Source organism: Rissa tridactyla, chromosome 1 (genome assembly GCF_028500815.1).
Source record: "Rissa tridactyla isolate bRisTri1 chromosome 1, bRisTri1.patW.cur.20221130, whole genome shotgun sequence".
NCBI classification, from domain to species: Eukaryota; Metazoa; Chordata; class Aves; order Charadriiformes; family Laridae; genus Rissa; species Rissa tridactyla.
In genome coordinates this window covers 208700837-208714782 of record NC_071466.1, presented here as the reverse complement: position 1 = coordinate 208714782, position 13946 = coordinate 208700837, and the positions used below count along the sequence as shown (strand labels likewise).

The 13946-nt window shown below is 37.6% G+C and overlaps 1 protein-coding gene across 1 annotated transcript in view; it reads left to right on the top strand.

Moving 5' to 3' along the window:
* The window catches only part of PCLO (piccolo presynaptic cytomatrix protein), a 367476-nt gene that overhangs the window by 199607 nt on the left and 153923 nt on the right, over positions 1–13946 (top strand).

Here is a 13946-nt window from a genome sequence, read left to right as displayed (position 1 = left end):
AATGTTATAATAAGGCATCTATACCATGGCAGAAAAGCAGTGTAAATTAAAAATGTTTGCTATGGTCTGATATAAAGTCATTTAATGTTTTCCAGAAAGAGAACAGAGCAGATAAAGAAAAATGTTTCATCATTACCCTAGTACTTAGTGTTTATTTGTAAATTGATGTTCAAACAACACGATAAGGAGTTGCACACTAATACACAGAGCTCATAGATAATGCATGCTGAGGTAAATGCCATCAATGATTCGTCAGTCAAGATAATTTTCATCACTGTTCAGCCTTCCTGGCTCCTGTCTGCTATATGTACAGCAATGCATTAGAATGATTACTGTGCCTTCAGATACCAGAAGAGAGATCTGAGAATTAAAGGATTTCATGTTCCCTGCTGAAATACAAACAGCTGGTTCTGTAAGTAGTACAAATTCTGTAATACTTATAGAAAGGTTCTTTACTTTTATTTATGGACTTATCAAAGATCTATGAACATAAATACTGTCATCTGAAAATGAAGTAAAGACCATTGAGGTTCCTGACTTCTGACTTGATGACTGAAAATAGCAATCTTCATCATGGGAGATGACTTGATGATCTCTACCCTAGTCTGTCCAAGGGTCTAAAATCAGTGCATGACTGATGCTAAGCAATAACTTTTTGTCAGTCTTAGCTCAGAGGCAAATAAATTAATGGCTAATAAGCCTGAGACTCTTTAAGCATTAACTTTGACACAGGGTCAAAATATTTCAGCTAAGCAACGTTGCTTTGATTGCCTTAAATAAATACCAAAAGTAGTCATAATTTGCAAAACATGAAATAAAAATAATTTTATTATGTTTGTCATTTACATCTAGGTGCTCTTAAAAGCTAATAATCTTAGGACTTACACAAGAACAGATTTATCTCAAAATGAGAAAAATTGAAGCGAAAACTCTGCACCCATAGATTTTGTATAGGTGAACTAATGACCAAAATTATTCTTCTACATTAAACACTGGTGGACATCCAGGTATTTAGTGTTTCAGGTAGGCATTCCTTACCTCTACAGTACTATTAAACGTACCATTATGGCCTGTTACTGAATGGTGACTTTCAGAAATCAGCTGCATAAAGTCTGTGCTTCTTGTATTTCCATCCTTTGACTCGCTGTTTTTAAAAGGCCAAGGCCTCTTTCCAGGGTGGTTCTTTCCTTGGGGATATTGGGGTGCATCCCCATCTGAATTTTATAAACCTGGCTAAAGTTCTTTCTTAATCATGACATGTAGTAGTAGCATTGTGCAGTGAAAGTTTAGAAGAACCCTTTTCATGCTCAGCCATTTTCTCCTGTTTTCCAACTAAATATTAACTAACAAGTGTTCTTGTCTTGTTTATCCTCATACTGTAAAACCTTCACTGTTCTTGTTTTGTGCAATACAGTTTTCTTAAACTGTCGTTGTATTGGAGAGGTGTATATCTTCTGACATCCTCACCACCTAAGAACCATTAGTCACTTTTGCCTTTTTTAGTCTTTAGGGAGTAGATCTTCGGTAAATCACACTTGCACACAACAGTGATGCTTTGAACCCATAAATAGAGTTATAAAATGGACCTTTAGGAAGACACTTTTAAGATCATCAAGTCCAACCATTAACCTAGCACTGCAAAATTACCACTAAACCTTGTCCCTCAACACTACATCTACGTATGTTTTAAATACCTCCAGGGATGGTGTCTCAACCACTTCCCTGGGCAGCCTGTTCCAATGCTTGATAACTCTTTTGGTGAAGAAATTTTTCCTAATATCTAATCTAAATCTCTCCTGGTGCAACTTGAGGCCATTTCCTCTTGTCCTATCGCTTGTTACTTGGAAGAAGAGACGAACCTCTGCATCACTACGGCCTCCTTTCAGGTAGTTGTAGAGAGGGATAAGGTCTCCCCTCAGCCTCCTTTTCTCCAGGCTAAACAACCCCAGCTCCCTCAGCTGCTCCTCTTAAGACTTGTTCTGTAGACCCCTCACCAGCTTCGTTGCTCTTCTCTGGTCACACTCCAGCACCTCAATGTCTCTTGTAGCGAGGGGCCCAAAACTGAAGACAGTACTCGAGGTGTGGCCTCACCAGTGCTGAGTACAGGGGGACAATCATTTCCGTAGTCCTGCCACTTCTTGTATGTAAGTAAGTGTATCCATACGCTGTGCCTTTAGCGACTATAGGCCACAGTGAACATCAGAGTGAGACTTCAGAGCGATTATTTGACTTCCCATGGATACATCTGGACCCAAACAACATTCAATGACATGACTGTAAAGCCTGATGTTTTGTGAAGTTAAAATGTCACTAGTATGTTCAGTAGCCATTTGGTATGGATGATCTGGACTACTTTTTCAGCCCTTACTCTTCCACTGGTCTAGAATATGCATTTGGATGATTATATACATTTTAGGGTTTCATTGATTTTCTTTTCTTTGTAAACTCTGGGTTTACTCTGTAAGATTATCTTCAGACTCATAAGTGTCACTAGAAATTTTAAAACAGTGAGAACAACACACAAATACAACAGAGAAGAGAACCAACCCAAATGTGGATTCATCTTGTAAACATCTTTTACTGTTAATTTTCTGTATTTCTATAGTAAAATTCATTGTGCACTTCACGTTTAGGGCAATTGGTAGAGTCCATATGCATGTAATCAAGTAGAGCTAGTTTTTATTTAGATTTATTTTGACCTATGGCAGTGATTGACAAAGAATGGTTTGGAACACAAATAATAGGGGCTCTGAAAATGAGGGGGGAAAAAGAACCTTTTTCCTTGTGTATCTGCAGTGAAAGTATGTCCTAGATTCCAAGTCAACCGTAAGAATTTTCGTTTTTATGTGGTGCCTTGAAACATCGCAGTTGGTTTAAGTTCTGTTTCTCCTTTTCTTTGATACAAATGTAGGTTTAGAAACTGCAAATGGCACATCTTTCATATTAACTTCTGTTTTTCTACTGCCTTTTCCTTATTTTTAACTTCATTAGTGTTTAAAAGTAAGCTTGCCAAATTTCAATCTTCCTGTCCTGCTTGTCACAGTAAGCAGAAATGGGAAGAGGAAGGTCATGATTCTAAAATAGTATAATTGCTATTAAAATAGTAGGTAGAAAATTCATTAAAGGTTACTGCTTGCTTCTTCCCCAACCCTACACAGTTTGATTAAATATCACATTGCCTGCAAGGCTGTCATCTGATTGAATTTATCCAGGAGTGAAACACTTCCTCTTCTAAAAATGAATCTAGATTTCTGTGTTAGTCATATAAACCATATTTAATAATTGCTAAAACAATCAGGTATAAAAAATATATCCATTTATACTTAAAAGAAAAGATGGAGGTTGTTCTAAAAATCAGGACTTCCTCCCAGCTTTATTCACAGTTGTCCTAATCAAGACTGAGTTGGATGCCTTGACTGGATTTCTTTGGTGAAGAGCTGGTGCTGATCTCCAGTCTGGTTTTAAATACTCTGAAATGATGAGACATTTGCCACTTCTCTTTCCCAGCTCCATGGATTAAATCTGGTATAATATCAACAGACAAATACACATACAAGAAAAACAGGGGAAAAAAAGTAAACTTTAAAAAAAACGGTTTCATGCCTTTTAAAAGATTATTTTGCTTGGAAAAAAAGAGGTATAAATTTAAACAGATAACATAGTGAAAGCTGGTTTTCTTGCAGGAGAAGGTGTTCTGGTTTTATCTGTATGGAAAATTTCTGTACATGTATATTCAAGTATTAGTGCCTTCTTTGAAAAGCTGACTCTTTCAGGGTTTGGGGTGGGGTGGGAGGAGAGGTTATTTGGTTTTGTGTCACTTAGAAATGGGTTTCTATCTAACTGGAAATGCCATTATTATATGAGAATAAGAATGGGAATATGGGGTTTTGTGTGGTCTGGCTAGTACACTTTCTCACTGTAGAAAAAGTGTAATAGAAAATCTGGACATACTGTGAGTGGTTTTCACACTTCATAAGTTAAGCCATCTGTAGCAGACGATCTATTCTGTGTTTGTTGTCAGGTTCAGTTACATTCCTTTAAAAAGGGAGAGGATTGGGTTGGCTGGAAGCTTCTGGGGAGAGAGGGAGATTGCACCTGCCCTGGGAGCAACTGAGCATATTTTAGGGTGAGTTCTTGTGCTTCAGGAAAAGAGACGTGGAAGGAGAGGGGAAATAAAAAAGTTTCAGGCAGAAGGAAGTTTCAGGGAGACACTGAGAAACTGCAGAGAAGAGAGAGGAATGGACTCAGAACCTGAGCTCATGGAGAAAGCATCTTGTCCACCTGAGGCAGAGGGGATTGTGCAGAATTTGCTGCAGACCAGAAAGCTGGTGAGTTGTTGGAATGGAGTGAAGGCTGGAAGCTGGGCAGCAGCGACCAAGGAGAGTTTCACAAACCTCCTTTTGTTTCTGTTCTGCCTTTTATTTCTATTCTATTCTAATAGTGCATAGTACTGGGATTTTGACAACCGTGTAAGGACTATTGGTCCTTACAGAACTCAAAAAGCCTTACAGAGCTATACATGGTACCAAAGCAGAGTAAGCAGTATGTTTGTCTACAACTGAATGTGTTATACTGGTAAATTTTAAGGCACTTATGGAAAGAGGGGGAAAGAAATTTGATGCAGGCTGTTCTGCAGGTGCACAGCAGTACAGGTGAAATCAGGGCTGAGCAGAAAAGCCAAAGAGAAGGCTCGGCTGTGCTGCTCATAGAAAGGCCTGAATTAAGCAGTTAGGCACTTGGGGAGTTTGTCTAATCTATGCCTTACAGCAGGAGTTACATGGCCATTGTTACCCAGCATGAACCACGTTTTAGAGAAAGTGATTAATCAGGGTTCTGCGCACTCTGCCACCTTTAATCTTAGACCAGGCAAGTAAAGCATCATGAGTGCAGAATAAAGTAAATACTGCCTGAACGATCACACTGAGCCAAGCCCAGAGCCTTTGATTGCCAAGGGGAGGTGTCATTTCTGAAGAACTGCAGAGGTGGCAAGATTCCTGCACAGGGAAAAGGATAAAAACTCTGCTACCAAACAGATCCCGCATGAGGAGCCAAAAGCAAGAATTCAAACTGCTGCGATTGCTGGGAGTGGGACTGACCTTCTCTGTCTTGAGACATTTACAGGTGACATCTGTGTTACATGTGGCTGTTTCTACAGTCAGTAAGAGAAACAGGTGTGATTCTGGAGTGAGCTGAAGAAAAATTGCACTTTCTTTCACTTCAGTAGTCTGGAGGACTAGCTCAGATTAGCTCTGTACATTATGTCTGCGCTTGGACAGATGAATCCTCACTCTTGCGAATAAACAAGGGCTGTGGCACAGCATGTGGAGTCTCAGCTACCATTCTTTGAAGGAAGTCAGTAACGAAGGAGAGGCAGAAAAAGCCAAGATTTTCTCACACCTTTTTTGTTTGTTTGTTTTTTTCCTGTAAAACAAGATTATTATTTTCTTTCTTTCAAAGACAGAGGTTTTTTGGTGGTTTGTTTTTTTTTTTTTAATTGTAGCTGAAAGTTTGCAAAGTAGTCTGATATCAGTTGAAAACAGATGGTGTTAATTCAGCATATGCATATCCTACTGATAAGTATAAACTGTTCTGAATTTTTCTCACCAGTATTTGCTGGCCAGGATTCTCTGTTAGATTGCAAAGAAAGAGAACTTAAAGTATGTTCTCGTTGACTGGGAAAAGGCTCTTTATGATCCAGTAAAATTTTCCATAGATGAAATCTGAGTTTCAAAAAAATCTATTATTCTGACTGAGGGGAGTGACATATAATGATTTGTGTGTTATTAATTACAATGAGTGAATGAGCCCATGCTAAGGATGTTGCATTAGGTGTAAAAAGATTTATTCCAAGGACTTTGTCATTCCAAGATGAAGATGACTGGTTTCTTTTTCTACTGCCAAAAAGAGCTTCATGATCAACAAATCCCGAAGCTAACAATTAATACTTTGCTACGCTAGCCTTTAATGTAACTGTTTTGAATTGCCAATGGCAGAATCACATCGCCTCTGTATCAGAACATATTACTGAGGTGCAGTTTGGTGTCATTAGTTAGTTAAACCCAAAACCAGGCTGTGCTGGAGACAGAGCGCATCATGTGCAAACAATATTTGTATCTTCACCTAGCACAGGCATCAAATAGTCCATCCACTTCATAGAACATTTGGTAACTTTCCAGAGGTTAGGCTGAGAAGTTCTTAGTATCTACAGTTCTGTATTTATGTAAAATGCTTCTTAGACTGTCAGTGAAACAATAGGGGGAAAAAAGAAATGATGATTGACTGAGAAACATCAATTATGTTATAGTGTAGTATACTATATTATAGTATAGTACATAGTCACCATGAATCTACAGATTTTGTCTTAATCTTGTTAAGCACCTACCTCACAGCAATTCTAGCTTTGCCATTAGTGTTTCTCCATATAGTCAGTCTTTCTCTTGTCCAACTTACTGTTATGCAGTACATAGAGTTCCATATACCTTATCCTCTGTTTCATCATTTATTGCATAATCTTTTGGGTTGTCAAAAGCAGAATGTGCATCAGAAACTTCTTCCATGAGTCACGAGGAAGACAGCATCTAGCTAAATCCATACATTTGGATCCTTTTTTCTTTTAAACAAAAACTGGACTATCTTCTAAAATTCACAAGTAATTTACAAATGAGATTTTAATTCATAGACAGAAGTATTTAATCTGAATTTTTTATCAAATTCAGGCTTTGATCATGGATTAGGGCTATAGTACTGTAGCACTCAGAGTACTAACTTCAGTTGGTACTAAATAAAACAACGTTGTAGCAGTGCTTGAATACCATTTTCTTTCTGTGAAGTCCTGTGATAGTTTTTAATATACTGATATATAAATAAAATACTTAAGAGTATTTAACATATTTTAGTACAAAGCATATAAAGACAAACATTTTGTAAGTATCAGTAGGTATTGCCTACATAGCAGCTATATATTTCCTCCAATGTTTTCAAGTCACTTGTAGAATCATAGAATCATAAATAGTTTGGGTTGGAAGGGAGCTTTAAAGGCCATCTAGTTCACCCCCGCTGCAATGAGAAGGGACATCTTCAACCCAATCAGGTTGCTCAGAGCCCCATCCAACCTGACCTTGAATGTTTCCAGGGATGGGACATCTACCACCTCTCTGGGCAACCTGTTCCAGTATTTCACCACCCTCATCCTAAAAAGTTTCTTCCTTCTATCTACCCTCTTTAAGTTTAAAGCCATTACCCCTTGTCCTGTTGTGAAGGCCCTGCTAAAAATTTTGTCCCCATCTTTCCTGTAGGCCCCCTTTAAATACTGAAAGGCTGCAGTAAGGTCTCCCCGGAGCCTTCTCTTCTCCAGGCTAAACAACCCCAACTCTCTCAGCCTGTCTTCATAGGAGAGGTGCTCCATCCCTCTGATCATTTTTGTGGCCATTCTCTGCACTCCCTCCAACAGGTCCATGTCCTTCTTATGTTGGGGGGTCCAGAGCTGGATGCAGTACTCCAATCTGGAGCCAGTACGCAGTACTGAGGTCTCACCAGGGTGGAGTAGAGGGGCAGAATCACCTCCCTCGACCTGCTGGCCACGCTTCTTTCTATGCAGCCCAGGATACGGTATAACAAAGTTTGACATCTGTATTTGTCATTTAGAGAAGAAATTCTGACCACGTTCTTCTGTTTAGAGGATAAGGGTTTTCCCTTCTCCTGTCCCCTCCTTCCCCCTTTCCCCGTCCTTTTCCCAAGTTTTCCTTTTTGTTTTTCTTTTTTGGAGATTGAGTGGTGGGAAAAGTATTGAGCGCATTCGGTACAGAGATTTCAATGCAGAAGTGGTGCTCAACTCTGACAATTTGACCCTTTCTGTTAACTTGACAGATGCCCATTGTCTGAATCAATCTGCCAGAGATTTTTTCCCCATTCTAAAGTAACTGAAATACGTGTAATTCTATATACATTTAATATAATTGGACAGTGAATCTCTTATACAAGCTTGTCTCCCAGAGCACTTTGCAAAGATAAGTAATATGATTACAAAGATAAGTAGCAAAGAATAACAGAGGCAAAAAGAAATAAAGAATAAAAAAGAAAATAATTGTTTTCAGGTGAATTTTGAAGATAATGTTAATATATAAGGTAGCCAGAAATGTTTCCCTTTTGTATAAGGCTTAAGCTATGGAAGAAAAAATAATTACAAACAGTATTGAATTGTACTAAAGGCAATGGGTAAAGAGACTGCTGTTCTTCAGTGAGCTTAAAAAGCAAACGGTATAGATATAAGCTGAGGAAATGAAAACATAAGCTTCTGAACAATATGTATGTTGTCTAAAATCAGTTAAATGCACACATATGGAGTATTGTTGCAGTTACAATATTTAAAGTCAAAGTTTCAAAACATTGGATTTCATTCTTCTCACAAACTGATTTTCCTCTGATGTATTTCTCCTGTTTTAAACTGTTATTTCTAATCTTTACCATTAGAAATTGAGGAGGGAATTGCCCCGTTGCCCTGATAGGCAAAAATTGTCAGTCCTGTTCCAAGTGAATCACAAATTGGTTAGTCTGTGTAAAACTACCTCTTCTATGCAAACAACTGAGAACAACTATTATGCCTACTTACATAAAGTAGATGAAATGTAGGTTTAGATCCCTTTGAAAATCACTGTGTAAGGGCCACATCTGTCTGTAGTTTGCATATCAAATTTCCATTGAATTTCTCCTTTCTCCCCCTGAGATCAAAAGAAGCATATGGCCTTTTATGTGTTTAACTGAGGAAAGAAGTTGATACCTCATGTCACATCAGCTGTTAAGTGTACTGTGCAGTTCCCCTTGCATTTGAAGTGAAAATGGCAATTTCAAACAATTTCACAGAGAAAATGAAAGGAGCAAGAGGATGGAAAGTACAGAATTGCTCATCTGAGGAATGAGTGACTCTGGCACAAATGAAAGCAAAAAAAACCTCTGAAAAATGCTTATTATTTTGGAAAAGACATAAAAATTTATATTGGTTTTAACAGAAGAGAAATTTATCTTTACAGAGGTTCCAAAGGAGTGGGGGGAGGGACGGGGGTGGGCAAAAAAACCAAAAACAAACAACTCTGAGAAAATCAGACTGACTGACATTGCAGTGCTGCCGTGTAGTGATTTAGAAACTAGTTTTCTGTCTGACTGCTCAGTCCCCAGAGCAAAATACTTCCAGAAATGAAAAGGACAAGAGTTACATTAAAGGAAAGCTCTAGTACATTTCTCCTGAAGCAAGGTATTTCCCTCCCGTACACTAGGCCAAATTCAGCTCATCAGATTCATCTTGCACTCCCCTTGCCAGCAGTGGCACACAAGGCAAGGCAGTACAGGTTGCCTGGTGGGTTTTCACTGACGGTTAGAATTTGTTCAGAGCATGTATTACTCCATTCTCAGCACCGCTGATAAGACTATCTTTTATAAATACGTATTTTAATATATTTTCCTTACCATGAACAATTCAGCTGCTTCACTTTACCTGTTGGCTTTAGAGGTGGGTTCCCATACTGTTCAGTTCTTCATGCCATAAAAGTGACTCCATGTCAGCCTTAGTCAGTGGAAAGAAGTTTCTCAATATTCTTGCCCTAACGTTTGTTGCCAAGGGTTAACGAAGCTTGTCCCCTCTAGTCAGTGGTTACCACATAGTAGATATTAAGTTGAGAAGGGTCCACAGGACAAGCTACAAAACATCTAATATTAGTGTATTATGTCACTATCTTTTGGACTTAGGTTTCATTTACAAGCAATTTTAAACACACTGTTAAATTACCAAAAGGTCCTTAATGAGTGATAACTGATTTTCATAGATTCTTAGAAGTAAATTGAATATTTAAAATAATGAATTGACAAAATTTCTAACTGTTCTTACTTATGCATTTCTAATGATGAAGAGCCAATACTGTAATACTGAATAACACATATGAAGCCTTTTATAAGGCGAATGGCTTCATTACAACTGCAGTTTTTACTGTGAGTTTTGGGGGTTTGGAAGGGTTGATTTTGGGGAGTATATTGATACAAGAAAAATCCCAGATGTGAGAGCTAGAACAGAGAAAGCTACAGCACAGGCTTTGCCTTCCACGTCATCGCTGCCTTAGTAACCTGCATTGATCCCCACCTAAAGTGACCTCTTTTCAGAATGGGAGAGTAATTTCTGTCCCTCTGCTGCTTGACATCTTTTCTAGATGCAAATGACTTATTCCTAGTAATACATTTAACACATCAGCGTGCATCTCTTGAACTGATGCTAGTCATGAGTTTGCTGAGCTAGCTTATTGTCTGCATAGTCCTTGTTTGAAGACAAAAAATATTTGCATTGTTTTTCTGGTACAGCCAACTTTCAAATCTTTTGCAAGTCAACATCAGATGCTTCAGGAAACCTTACCTTGCAGAGAGTAAGGTTTTCTTCCTCTGGATTGTAGAACAGGCTTTCCACCATGCTCTTGAGTCTTCAGAAGGTTGTGGCAGTGGAGCGGCTTCAGTTATGACCCACTTTATCTTTGCTTTTTCATAGCCTCACAGACTGTAGGTAGTCTAACATCTCTGTGTCTATTACATAGACAATCTAGTAGTGGCAAACTCTAATAAGGATGTTGTCATTACAATTGTAATTAGTTTGTGCATATGCATAGAGGTATACATATTATATATATATTATTTGCAGGATTTGTCTGTACTTTTACCAAATACATATATATATAAATACAGGTCTATTTTGTCTATTTTGTCCTCTAAAGAGGACAGAAGTAGTTTGTTTGTGTTGTGATCACAGAAAATGTTAAAAGAACAATGAATAATTAGGGATTGCATATTTGCCACTAAAATCCAAAATATGCAAGAAGTGTACGAATTGTATGCCCGAGTGTCATAGCTCAGTTCTTTGAGCAAATGAAGCTAATACCCAAGCATGAATAGCGAGACAGGAGGATACAAGAACAGCACCATATCATATTCAAACAAATTCATTTGAGATGATTCTGTGATTCTATCAAAAGAGGGGGAAAAAGATAGAGTAAATAGAAACAAATGCACCGTTCAGAGGTAGAAATTCGCCACACATCTCCTGAACCATTCAGTCTCCCAAAGGAAACTCTCTCTTTAAAACAGATAAAAAACAGTGGAACATGTGAATATTTCCTACTGCTTGACTGATTCACGTAGTGGGTCTGAGTCTTGCTGGCCTTGTCAGCAATGCCATCAAACTGGAGGAGACAAAAATAGGTACAAAAAAGTATTTTCACAAGGAATTGCATGGTCATCGCAAAGGCATTATTCCAAAGTCACCACACAGTTTAACAGGGTTCACAAAGCTTTGTCCAGACGACCTCTAAAAATTAAAACTGAGGAGATGAAGCACATCAAGACTAACATGTATTGGCAAGGCAGAAAAGGAAGGTTTTGCTAAATATGTTTGCACGCAAACTTCAGCTCAGTGTTTGGAGTTCCTCACTGTGATGTTATCTTGACATTGAACTGCAAGACTGAGGAGTGCATTCTTCCCCTATCTCTATTATCAAAATATTGTTAAGCTTAAAAATTGGTTGGGGAGGGGGAGGATTGTTTCTTCCTCAGTTCTTTATTCTGTAGTATTGGGGAGAACATGGCAGTAGCTTTATCTAAAGCACAAGCTTTGGACATATTTTAGCAAGGTCAGGTTTTCCTCAGAAGCAGATCTGATTATCATTATGTCCATCCTGAAGGGATGTCCCAGAGTACTGTGAAATTGTCTCCATATACAAGGGTCAGCAATAAAGTAATAATGCTTATAAGGTTGTCATGACGAAACAAGAAGCAGAATAATTTATTTCTAGTTCTTGAGATTTACATTCAGCATTTATAGTGATCATTTGCTAAACACAGACTGATTTTTAAAAATTAATGAAGGGGATAGTAGATAGCTAGAAGTTAATGGGTTAGAATGAAGAAAATGGAAAAAGTGATAAAATATGGTGGAAAACTTCGTGGCTTATTCAGTCAGAGAACTTGCTAAGGTCACCTGTCTGACATCTAACCTAGCCTTTAGCCAGTAATTGTAAAGCCTAAGAATACCTGCCTGTATTTGATAGGGTTTTTAATTTGGCTCCATAGTAGCCTTCTGAAGGTTTCTGCACCATCTTTCCTTTGGATACTTTAAACCTAAAATGAGCATAACATTATAGGTGTGTTACAGGGATCAAAAATACAGGGATAGGGCTAGAGAGCACAATTACTCCTTTCCACTCCCAATTCTTTGTGGTAAAGACATTAGAATTTGGTGAAGATCAGCCCTAGCTTGTTGTTTTTCCTTGTTAGTTTAGAAATTCAAAGGAAATGCAAAAACTGAATTCAACAACTACTCTGAAGTAATCTGCCAAAATACTGCAGTTGAGCTTCCCTTAAATCTATTAATGCAGTTCCCAGGTAGCATGTGAACATAATTGATTATAAGAATATCCAGGAAGAAGGAAAAACACCCACACATTTTATCAGAGTACTGAAATATTATATTTATTTTTTCTTATCTCAATATAAATATCAAGTAAAAGTAATTAAGACTTGTCTTTTCTAAGAATAGCAGCTGAAAACTAGAGGTTGTCAATACTTTTTCAAAAGCAAGTGGTACATCTTCCTATAGTGTCTGTTAGTCTGAGCTTCTTTATATGTAGACGAAGAAATAAAAACAGGATGTGGATTTTTTCAATAAAATGCCTTATAAACCGGCATTGGGATTAGCAATTTAACTGTCATCTGAAAATAATTCCATAAAGTATTATAGACCTTTTAATGAGTGTGTTATTAATAGCTCTTCCCCAATACCAGTAGCCATCTGTGACTGCTTTACCATCTGTGATTACTATTTCAGTTTGGGAGGGGGAAATAACAGTGGTATTGGACTGAATTTACAATATAAATTAATAGTCAACTAGACCTACTGTAGATGATTAATTTGTCTTTGATTATAAGTACACACTGAGCAAGAGAAAATTAGTTTCTTTGATTTGTTGGCACAACATGGGTTTGGGAAATGGCCATGGGAAGCTGAAAACAACATTAAATTGCATTTATTGAAATCTGAAACACGCAAAAATTGATGGATTTAAATGAAGAGGATGAAAAGAGCTTAAACGGCACTTGAAAAGGTAGTGAAGGTTTCTTTAAAGATCCATGACAAATTATGTGTTGATTATTGTGATTTGCTAAGGTGAGGTAACAGAGGAGCGGCAAAAGAGGGTTGTCAACACTTTTTAAAAACTTTTACAATTTGTTGATGACATATTAGAACAAATAGAGAAAACGGTGATTTTTAAAGTCCTAATTAAAATTAATCTTGTTGGTTTCTTATCTGAGTGAAGTAGCATTTATTTCAGAAGAAATTTAATTTTTAATTAATAACAGCTAATGCTTGCTAAAGTGTTGTGCTTGCCTACAGAGGCAGAAAAGTCAAGTTGGTTAATATTCTTTTTACTTCCCTTATTAAACTGTGCTAAAGTGTTTCCACATTTTGCTGTTAACATGGCTGGGTTCTGTAATGGCTGAGGTGATTATTTTTAGTGCATGTGTATAGACCAATCCCTTTTCCTTTACTAAAGCAAAATGCGTAAGAAGCTATTGAGGAGTTAGGATGCAATTTCAAAATCATTCAAGTCCTGCTTCTTAATCTATCTACATTTTGTGGGAGCCTAAATTAACTTCAAAACTAAAAAGAACCTTTCAAAAACCCTAGTAATTTAGGGTGCAGTTTAGATTGCATCTAAGTAGTTGCATTGCCTGCTTTCCTAGTTGATGAAGAGAGATAGGCACCTTCAAAAAATGAATCATCAGCTTAAGGTAGGTAATTCTCTTGGGTCAGGGTGAATCACCCTTCTAACATTAACTGTGGGGAAGTCTGGACATCTGTACTGAACTAGATTCCTATAGTTTTATACCGTTTAACTTTTTTAAAGTTTTAAACTGTAGCT